Source organism: Xenopus tropicalis, chromosome 3 (genome assembly GCF_000004195.4).
Source record: "Xenopus tropicalis strain Nigerian chromosome 3, UCB_Xtro_10.0, whole genome shotgun sequence".
Lineage (NCBI taxonomy): Eukaryota > Metazoa > Chordata > Amphibia > Anura > Pipidae > Xenopus > Xenopus tropicalis.
Window position 1 is genome coordinate 19,836,929 of NC_030679.2, and position 11,563 is coordinate 19,848,491.

Here is an 11,563-nt window from a genome sequence, read left to right on the forward strand (position 1 = left end):
GCAACTCTTTGCCCCCTGATGCCTTGGCAGTGCCAACCTCTCTCATAATAACTCTTTCACCCTCCTTAGCGGCACAGTCATTAGACCCCTAGACCCCAGAATTTAGGCAAAAGGTCAGTGAAATGTAGGCGTCATATTTTTTTGGCAAGAGAACATACCAGCCTGTTACTGAGAACATTCTTGGTGTGAACACCCCCTCCCTGCTAATATTCTCTTGCACACAAAAACCAATACAGAAAGACTTAAGAAGTCATAATCTGCTTGGTTGCAGTCCAGCAACCCCTTTATTGTCTTTTCAGTAGGGCTATGTGCAAAGCTGCTGTCAGAAATCACTGGTCCCCATCAGGCCCGGACTGGCAACCTGTGGATTCTGGCAAATGCCAGAGGGGCTGCTGTAAGATGCCATAGACAGTCACTATTTATTGGGCTGATGGGCGGCTGTTTGGGCCTCTGTGTACTTCAAATGCCAGGGCCTATTTTGAATCACAGACCAGACCTGAGACCCATACTACTGTAAGCTCTGTGAACAAAGTAAAATGGGGCACTAATTAAAGGGGAACTCCACCCAAACAGAACTTAAGCTTTTTGAGAAGTAAACATAATTTCAAGCAACTTTGCAATATACATCAGTTAAAGAATATGCAGCCTTTTCATGCTTTTTAATGTAATAAAATATATATTATATTATATATATATAATGTATATTTATATATTTTTGTTTTTGTTTTTAAAAAGTTTTGATCACTCCCTTTTTAGGTGCTGTCAACCTCTACAAAGGTTTCATCTAACTACAGGTATAGATTTATCCACCTAACCTTACTCCATAGAACCTACTTAACCCTGTGGCGCTTGAGTAAAATATACCCTGACTGTTTACCACATTGCCCAAGATGCAAGGTAGAAACTGCTGATCTGTTATACATGCTTTGGCCATGCCCCAAGCTATACTGGGTAAGTGTCCTGGAACAACTTAGTACGCTCCGAGATGTACAGCTTCCATACTGCCCCAAACTAACACTACTGGGAATCACATCTAAACTGCCTCCAAGGCCCAACAGATTCCTGCTCTTAACGCTATTTGTGGGGAAAAAAACTGATCACTTGCAACTTGAAGGGATCACTACCCTCAATGGTACCCGAAAGGGAAAATTTAATGCAACACACGTGCTATCTTGAAAAACGAATGTACACACACAAAGGGGACATAGTACTTTACCACAAAACATGGGATGCCTGGTTAAAGGCATACCCAGGGTCACAGCACTGAGGAAACCTGTAACACCACAATGGATTATTTAGTATGTTTACAAAACTTGAGGTGGTTACATATAACCTGGTACTGCACTGTCAGTCTCTCCACCAAAATGAGTTGTACTATGTAATGTGTATCTATACCCATATATTTTTCTTTTAATGCTCTGTACTATGTATTACATCATTCGCATTTCAATAAACACCAAATTGAAAAAAAAAAGCTCTCGAAATTACAAATAACATATTCTATGTCCTTTCTAGCCAGATTGTGGTCAAGGATGACAGAGCTCACTTCTCCATGTCGCCAGAAGACATGTTAAAATGGATAGAGGCCAACTTTGCATCTCCCTCAGCTTCTCCCTCACTGCGAGGACCCAGATTGCCAAATTCTATACATCATGACACCTGAATGGGGGAACACGTTATGCTTGTTTCCTCATTTCTATCATTGGACCAGAAACACGAATCCAGGATTAGGTTTGGGATTCAGCCAAGATTTGGCCTTTTTTCGGGCAGGATTGGGATTCTGCCGAACTAAATTAAAAAAATCACGTGACTTTTTGTCACTTAAACATAAACATAGAAGTTAAAAAAAAATTTTAATTATTGGTGTTGTTTGGGTCCTCCTCTTTCAGTTATGTTAATTGGTTTTGGGAAAGAAACCTACTAAAGTTAGGGACAGCAGGTGGGCTTATGTCATGTACTTACTTTAATACTTATTGTTGGTTTCCTTTTACTTCCCCTCATCTCTCACTATCATACCTGGCTTTAACAACCACAGTTTGTTTACCAAGACATGGCTCCTCCATACAGGTTCCAGGGGACTCCTGTTTTTTTCTTGGATTAATGTCTAAATAAAACTTTTCTTGTGGCCAGGATAGCCCAATAAAAAGAGGCCTGGTATTTAAGGTTATTCGCTGAGCTAAACCGCTCCTGATATTACTCCAAGAAACACATTTGGACAGAAGTAAACTACTCACAATGAGGAAACCGTTGCTAGGGGCCTCATATCACTCCACTTATTCTTAATATAGTCATGCCCGTGCGGCAACAATTCAGGGGTGACATGCAGCCCTGCCGCCCTGAAATTCTGAAATTTGCTGCCATACGGAGCAATGGGGACTTCTCCCCCACTGCTCTGTTTGTTAGTATAAATGGTGCGCGACCTATGAGTTACAAATCCGACCTATGTTTTATAAATCCGCCGCTGAATATACTAGAGGAGTCTCCATTGTTATCCAAAGGAATTTCCTTCCTTTGCCCTTTAGAAAGACAGTAATCTTACACAGATTGGGAAACTTTGTTTATTGGTTATTCTATTTGGTTGACAGAGCAATGGTTGTGTATTGGTATCTCAATTATCTGTTATACTATATAACTTTACTGCCTTACTTTGTTTATTTCAACACTTGTCCAGTTAATGTCCATGTAAACTTCATTATATTGGTCTTGTATTTTGTTTTTGATTGGGTGAAAAGCAAAACTAGCGACTTTGACCCTAACACTTGACCTACTGGGAATGTATTGGAAAATCAGTATTGGTGTACTGAGCATTATGTATCAGTCAGCAAAAAGTGAATACATTGTCCAACCTCAAGAACATACTGCAGTGTTAAAACACTAGCGTCATAGTGTAATATCACTGTAATAAAATCTATAACCTTTGGTCATTGTCACTACTTTGACATTCAAAACCTAATATGCTTAGGAGAGTTTGCATTGCAAATTTGTGTAAAGAAGGCATTGTTTTGTGGATGACAACATACCGACTGTGTCAGTTTGCTCTCACTATACTATATATATACATCATGACACCTGAATGGGGGAACACGTTATGCCTGTTTCCTCATCCCTATCATCGGACCACAAACAGAAACACGAATCCAGGATTCGGTTTGGGATTCAGCCAAGATTTCTCTATCAAAAGAAACACAGGATTTCATGTCTCCTTTTTTGTAAACATGTGCTTTGATATCAGAATTCCTCTCTCAGAAAAATCCTTCATTCCAGGGTCGGAGTCTGCACAGCTCTCTCCCCTCTCCTGCTCCCCCCTCCCATAAGAATTTATAAAACTCACTCCCCCCACCCTTAGGAATGTGTAATCTGAGCTACCAAGGGCTAGAGCTACATCAGGAAGCTACAAAGACCAAGCTAAAATGGCAGCTGCAATCTTAAAAAAAACAAAGGGAGCTTCTAGGGTACTTTACTCAGGTATAGTAAAGCTTTCTGCAGAATAAATATAGCGTTCTAGGTGACACTATCTATTGGCAGTAAAATGTCAAAATTACTTTCCTTGTCCTTTAAAGGAATAGGTACAATGCAGTTCTAATAATTTTGCTCATTTTGCTAGTATACTGAGTGTGGGGTATGTGGGTTGACTTAAAAAAAAGGGTGAGTAGTGTTTTTTTCCTTATGAAGAATGGGGTTTTGCAGTGCTATCCAATCTAATAAGGCCCTTATGCTTAAAGGCACAAAAGCCATATACAACTGAACATTTCTTGCTCTGCTTGTGCTATGGTGCATCTAAACTTGTGTGTAACTGCAGGACCTATACACTAAGGGGCGTATTTATTAACAATGGAGACAAACATCTCCGGTGATGTTTGTCTCCAGTGTTAAATACTCCCCTAAGTTGTATGCAGAATGAATGCCATTGTGAATGCAGGCACACTTGCAGACAGAGAACAAGCTGTGTCTACTTGCGTCTGCAGTATGGACCATCACTAGTTAGCTGTGTGTGCAGTTTAGGAAATACTTTCCACAGATGTTGTACATTGAATACACTGTCAAACCCCCTGTGGCACAAGCGAAGCAAGTACTACCTGTCTGTACGTGCTAGGTCACTGAACCCAGGCAGATGTAGAGAATATAGGCCAAAATGAAGAGAATGTGGACTTTAACATCTACAATAACTGAGGTTCCTACTCCCAGTCTGTTTTACCATGGCAGTATCTATTGCAGACTGGGGCCAGGGTACACTACCAGGACAGATTGTCCTTGAAGAAAGTCCAACAAACACATATTTTCCCAAGTTAGACTTTGCGTAATATACTGCAAGTACAGAAGATAAAAAGCACCCTCTCTGCAAGATAAAGCATATTTCTCTTTTTTCTGATCAATGTGCTTTCATACTGATAACCAGTGAACTTATAAATCTGTCGCATCATCAGCTCTGCCTATTATTTTTTAACTCTTAACTGCATTTGTCACATACCTGTCTGAACTGAAATCCAAAATAGGCCCTGCCATTTCAAATACACAGAGGCCCAAACAGCCCCCCCAGAGGGCCAATAAAAACTGACTGACTATGGCATCTTACAGCGGCCCCTGTGGTAAATGCCAAAATCTACAGAATTCCATTCTGAACTGGTCACATAAATGCAACATAAATCTTCTGGATGTTTAATTACAGGTATAGGACCTGTTCTCCGGAAACCTGTTATCCAGAAAGTTCCGAATTATGGGAAGGCCATCTCCCATAGACTCCATTTTAAACAAATGATTCTTATATTAAGAAAGGATTTCCTTTTTCTCTGTAATAATAAAACAGAACCTTGATCCCAACTAAGATATAATTAATCCTTATTGGATGCAAAACAATTCTATTGGGTGTATTTAATGTTTAAAGGATTTTATAGTAGACTTAAGATATGGAGATTCAAATCACGGAAATATCCTTTATCCGGAAGACCCTAGGTCCCGAGCATTCTGGATAACAGATTCCATACCTGTACTAAAAAAGCAATACAATGAACCACGTATTGTTATTCCATGGAACTTGTAAAAAAATTATTCACATGGAATAATAAGTAAAGGTATGGGATCCCTTATCCGGAAGCCCCTTATCCAGAAAGTTCTGAATTACGGAAAGGCCATCTCCCATAGACTCCATTATAAGCAAATAATTCTAATTTTTAAAATGATTCCCTTTTCTCTGTAATAATAAAAAAACTGTACCTTGTACTTAATCTCAACTAAAGTATAATTAATCCTTCATGGATACATCACAAACATCAAGATAGGCAGGCACTCCGGGATTTCAAATAGAAAAAATGGCAAAGGTTCACAAAAAAGTGAAGTAAAATCACAGTATATTTATTAAGCATTTCATACCTTGCGATACTTAATCATAGGCTGCCTATGATTAAGTACCGCAAGGTACGAAACGCGTAACGCTTACTGTATCATGTGTTAGCTTAATAAATATACTGTGATTTTACTTCACTTTTTTGTGAACTTCTGACATTTTTTCTATTTGAAATCCCAGAGTGCCTGCCTGTCTTGATGTTTGTGATGTATCCATGATGGCTCCCTCTAGCTGAAGGTCTGGGGCATGAGCACCTGGGCCCAACTATACTACGGGTGAGATCTGATTACATTTTCTCCTTATGAGCATATGTACCCCTTATTTGTGTTATAAATAATCCTTACTGGAGGCAAAACAAGCCTATTGGGTTTATTCAGTATTTAAATGATTTTTAGCAGACTTAAGTTATCTGGAAAACCCCAGGCCCCAAGCATTCTGGATAACAGGTCCCATACCTGTAATAGAGGAGCAGAGAAAAAACACCAAGAGGATTTCTGGTCGCTCCTTGTCTGGCGAGTATTGTTACTACCTGGTCGGTAAAAATGATTCTTGTTGTTATTAATAGGGAAGAGAGATCCAAAATAGAATAGGCCAGTATTTTATTCCAGGAAACCATACCAGCAAGGCATTTTTTCCATGGGGTAAACAGGTTATTGAGGTAATTAATCGCAAAATGGTTGCTAACACTGACATTAACTTGAGTGACTATGCTGTACACATAAAAGAATATGTGTTGGTATGTATATAAGGCCTAGAGTGTCTGATTTAAACTAATACTAGTATATTTTGAGAAATTATATAATTGAGTAGAATGGCCCTGGGCAGTGGAACTGTCACCAATGAGGCCCGACTGCATTCTGCACAAATAGTGTTGCTCATTTTAATGAAACCACTGGTACAGTGTGACTTTGTACATTGTGTGACTGGCCAGCTAGAAGGACCCAAAGCAGTAACTGGTGGGGGCAGTCTGAATATATTGGTTATTGGCTGTAAATATGTACAAACTATCCTATAAACATTCATATGTGTCTTGATAACTTACTGCTATATGTATTCCTGTGGAAAACCTTTAATACACATTTCCACAGAAATACATATAGCATTAAGTTATCAAGACATGTATGAATGTTTATAGGATAGTTTGTACATATTTACAGCCAATAACCAATATATTCCGACTGCTCCCACCAATCACTGCTTTGGGTCCTAAATAGTGTATATGGATATATATGTGCTTTTGTAGATACTCCAGGAAGCCCATGCTGAAGGCCAATTTCTGTGAGGTTTAGCGGTGCTGTTGTAGATATTTTTGGCTCCACTGCTGCTGCAGCAATATTTTCATATATCTGTAACTCTGTTATGACCCATGGGGGCATTGAGTAGTTTCTGGATCTTAAAGAAGGGCTGAATCCAAAAATGTCTGAACTGATAGTAGAGGACAGCCTAAATAGCTATTACCACACAGTACAGCGCAGTGTTACATATCCGGAAACCCATTATGCAGAAAGCTCTGAATTACAGAAAGGTCATGCCCCATAGATTCTATATTAATTAAATCATCCATTTTTAGGCACCTAGGCCTCCCCAACTTGCTCTCTTACTAGCACATTATTTAAAAATGCAAGTTAGGGAGTTTTTGGAAGTCCAGCCAACACTGGGGCCTTGTCCTTATGATGTCTATCTTCCATTGTCAGACAAGGGAGACAATTACATTGTATGTTGCTATAACTAATTATCCATAGGTGACAATGAAGAACACACAAAGGATAACTTTAATAGCTGGTTTTAAAAACTGGGTTTGATTTTGATTACTTGACTGTACCTTAACTTATTGAAATGGAGAAGGCCATGATACGCTGTACCAACTGCTTTCTGTAGCACTGGGTACAAGCCTAATCTCCAGCACAAATAATACACCTTTCCATTGATTCATAGCACTGCATTGTGATTTCTTCTGTATTTCAAGTTACAACCATCCCTATAGTTTGAGAGAATATAAGAAATATGTTAGTGGGGGTGTAGCCACTATATCAATCTTCCTGCTACAGGTATGGGATCCTTTATCCGGAACACCCATTATCCTGAAAACCTTGCATTATGGCCATCTCCCATAGAGTCCCTTTTATGCAAATAGTTCTAATTTTCTTTCTAATAATAAAACAGTACTTTATATTTGATGGTTACTGTGCTGCATAAATCCATATTGGAGGCAAAACATCCTAGCAAAAATACACATAGCAGAAATACACAGATACTGTACCTAGATAATGCAAATATACATAGCAGGCTTATTTATGATGAACAGAGGTGCAAGCACTTGAGCTCCGGATATGGATAGTGGAGTGTGCAGTGAACCTAGATAATGTAGATGAACTAGAACACTCAACTTTTCTGTAACTGGCAAGGTGCAGTGAGTACTGCTGGTTGAGTTGTGCAAAACCTTGCCATAGATCTAGCCTCATTATCTATAAGAATTTAATCTTCTGTAGATAATATATTATGAGAATAAAAGCACGTTCACAACAATATCAGATTTCCAAGGATTTGTCATGGACCTGCTTCCAACGTGAATATCTAGCTAATGTGCATTGCATAAAATTACAGATTTTTTTTAGAAAAATGCATTCAAAAACCTTGCCATTAGCTTGGACCTTTATGGAAATGATTTAATTCCATAAATAAAATTATGAAAACATCTGTCCAAGCAAAGATCAAGGTGACAGATCGAGTCATCTCACAAACAACATTACTATGAGCACAATACAATAAACACAGATAGCAAACAGATACTGCCGTACCCTGTCTCATTTTGAGACTTTGTTTTGATAGGATGATATCACTTCAGTTTGAAGTAATCGATTCTATTGGTTAAGATTTCTAGTTAGCATTTAAAGCTAAGTATACAATATCATCTTTACAGAGACCAGATTAATATTTATTTTGGCCTGAAAATTATTAAACACTGGAAAAATTGTTGAAACAACCTAACATGAAAATGCAAATTGAATACAATATACAGGTATAGGACCCATTATTCAGAATGCTCGGGACCTGGGGCTTTCCGGATTAAGGGGTCTTTCTGTAATTTGGATCTCCATACTGTATATCCACTAAAACATAATTTAAACATTAAATAAACTCAATAGGATTGTTTTGCTTTCAGTAATGATTAACTATATCTTAGTTGGGATCAAGTACATGCTACTGTTTTATTATTACAGAGAAAAAGAAAATATATTTTTAAAATTTGAACTATTTGATCAAAGTATAGTCTATCGGAGATGACCTTTCTGTAATGCGCTTTGGGTCCCACGGGAGAAAAGCGCTTTACAAATGTTTCGTTGTTGTTGTAATTCAGAGCTTTCTGAATAATGGGATTAACCCTTCCAAAGCTAAGTATACAATATCATCTTTACAGAGACCAGATTAATATTTATTTTGGCCTGAAAATTATTAAACACTGGAAAAATTATTGTTGAAACAACCTAACATGAAAATGCAAATTGAATACAATATACAGGTATGGGATATGTCACCCGTACACATGCTTCGACTGGCAATCTGTGGATTCTGGCAAATGCCAGGGGGCTGCTGTAAAATGCCATAGACAGCGGCTGTTAAGTGGGCCTGTCTGGAGCTCAGTGTACTTAAAATGCCAGGCTCTATTTTGAATCCCAGTGATTGGCCATGGTTACAACAGCCTGAAAGTTGATCAGAGACCTTCTGGGAAGAATAAAGACTCTGGATTTGATGGCCAAAGCAAGTGTGGCACCACCAAAAGCTAAAATGGACTCCTTGCTGCTATGCTTCAGAAATAATGCTCAGAAGAGCAGAGAGGAAGGTAACCTAGAAGCAAAGGCCCGGAGCTTTATTTCTGCACAGCAAGACTAACCTACTGCAGAGAAAGCCAGCACTGTGGAGCTGCCAGTGATCTCCAGTTAGCCTGCTCCGGGAAGTTGCAATTGGGAATATATTCAGGCCCAGATCTGTAGCGAGGCCACAAAGGCCCGGGCCTAAATTGAGCTGCAAGTAAAATTTGCTCACATACGGAGCTCTGTGGTTGGGACATACAAAACACATCAGCGCGTTTGTCCCCAGTGCTCCGTATGTGAGCGAAAAGGATGCGCATGTGTGTGATCCTGGTGGGTGGGGAGGCAGAGAATGTGGCGCCAAATGCATTTATTAAGCAGAAATCTATCTATTACTTTTCATTAAAAAAAAGTTTATTGATATTAATGGCTGCCAAGAAGTAAGGTAGGGTCCAGGCATGCACAACAGCGAAGAATGCCGGCACCGTCCTGAACAAGAAAGGAAGCCCTGAAGCTATAAACGCAGGGGCTGCATGACAAGGGATCCGAATGACCAGCAGCCAGATTACACTGGTTTATGTTTAAAGATTGAAAAATTCAGATGCAGCTGTGATTGGGTGAGAAGCAGTATGTTAAGGAGGGGGAAAGCTGGGCTGGGGGTGGAGAAGGATAGGGATATGATGTCACAAAAGAAGGAGTTCACTTCCTATCTTCTGAACAGGTAGAAACATGAGGCAGAGCTCTCTCTGTAATATAATGTTATAGCTGCAGTATATACACACTAACCCCTCACTATACTGCTGGCTTTGGGGGTAGAACTATTTGGGCAGGCTGTTTGTTAGTCTCTTGCTGTTTGTTTGCAGCTTTACAGCAGTTAATCTCACTGTAGCCACTCAGGCAGCATGGAAGTCAGCCTGGGCCCAAAAATGTACCCTCTCTATTATATAGGAATCCAGGCTGGGACATTGAGCTGCAGCTACTGCAACTCATTACAGTATACAGAGAGCTGTAGTTGGAGTATACAGAGATAGCTATAGTTGGAGTATACAGAGAGCTATAGTTGGAGTATACAGATATAGCTATAGTTGGAGTATACAGAGAGCTGTAGTTGGATTATACAGAGAGCTGTAGTTGGATTATACAGAGAGCTGTAGTTGGATTATACAGAGAGCTGTAGTTGGATTATACAGAGAGAGCTATAGTTGGATTATACAGAGAGAGCTATAGTTGGAGTATACAGAGAGCTGTAGTTGGAGTATATAGAGAGCTGTAGTTGGAGTATACAGAGAGCTATAGTTGGAGTATACAGAGAGCTGTAGTTGGAGTATACAGAGAGCTGTAGTTGGAGTATACAGAGAGCTGTAGTTGGAGTATACAGAGAGCTGTAGTTGGAGTATACAGTGAGCTACAGTTGGAGTATACAGAGCTGTAGTTGGAGTATACAGAGCTGTAGTTGGAGTATACAGAGAGCTGTAGTTGGAGTATACAGAGAGCTACAGTTGGAGTATACAGAGAGAGCTGTAGTTGGAGGTGGGGCTCAGTTGGTAATAAGGCAAAGCCTGAATTCAGTAACTTTCCTGGGCTTTGTTTTACTAACACTACGTATTATACAGTAGTTCTATAGATATAATCATTTGATTCAGCAGCCTGCTGTCAGAGTTTGACCTCTAAATTTACTGGGCCTTATCCAGTTGCGGATGTCATCTATCTATATATTATTAACCCATGCAGAACCTGCCAGATAGCCATCTAGTTATTTGGACAACATTCCTGTAGAGGCTACACTCAGGCTGTGTACCTAGGGCAGAAGTAGTTCTACTGTGTTTCGGCACACACACACATATATATATATAGAGAGAGAGAGTGAGGGAGGAGGGGATTACAGTACAATTGCCCCTGTGAGTGTATCATGGACCATGTACAGACCTCTCTCTTTTACATAATGTTATTAGTTGAAGTATATACAAATTTACTCCTCATTATACTACTAGCATTGGGGGTAGAACTATTTGGGCAGGCTGCTCAATAGTCGTTTCCTTGTTGTTGCTACAGCAGTTAATTGCACTGTAGTCACTTGGGCAGCAGGGGAGTCAGCCTGAGTCCAAAAAGGCATCCTCTCTATTAAATATAGAAATCCAGGCTGTTACACTGAGCTGCTGCTACTGCAACTCATCAAAGTACACAGAGAGCAGTAGTTTGAGTTTACAGAGAGGAGCTTAGTCAGGAATAGGGCAAAGCCTGAATATAGTAACTTTCCCAGGCTTTGGTTTAAGAAGTCTGTACATTGCATGGTATTTCTATAGATATAGTTCTCGATTTAGCAGCCTTTAGTAGGTTCCTTACCTCTAATTTATTGAGTCACAGATTTCAGGTCATGCTCAGAGGACAATCCGCTGCTACTGCAGACAGAACC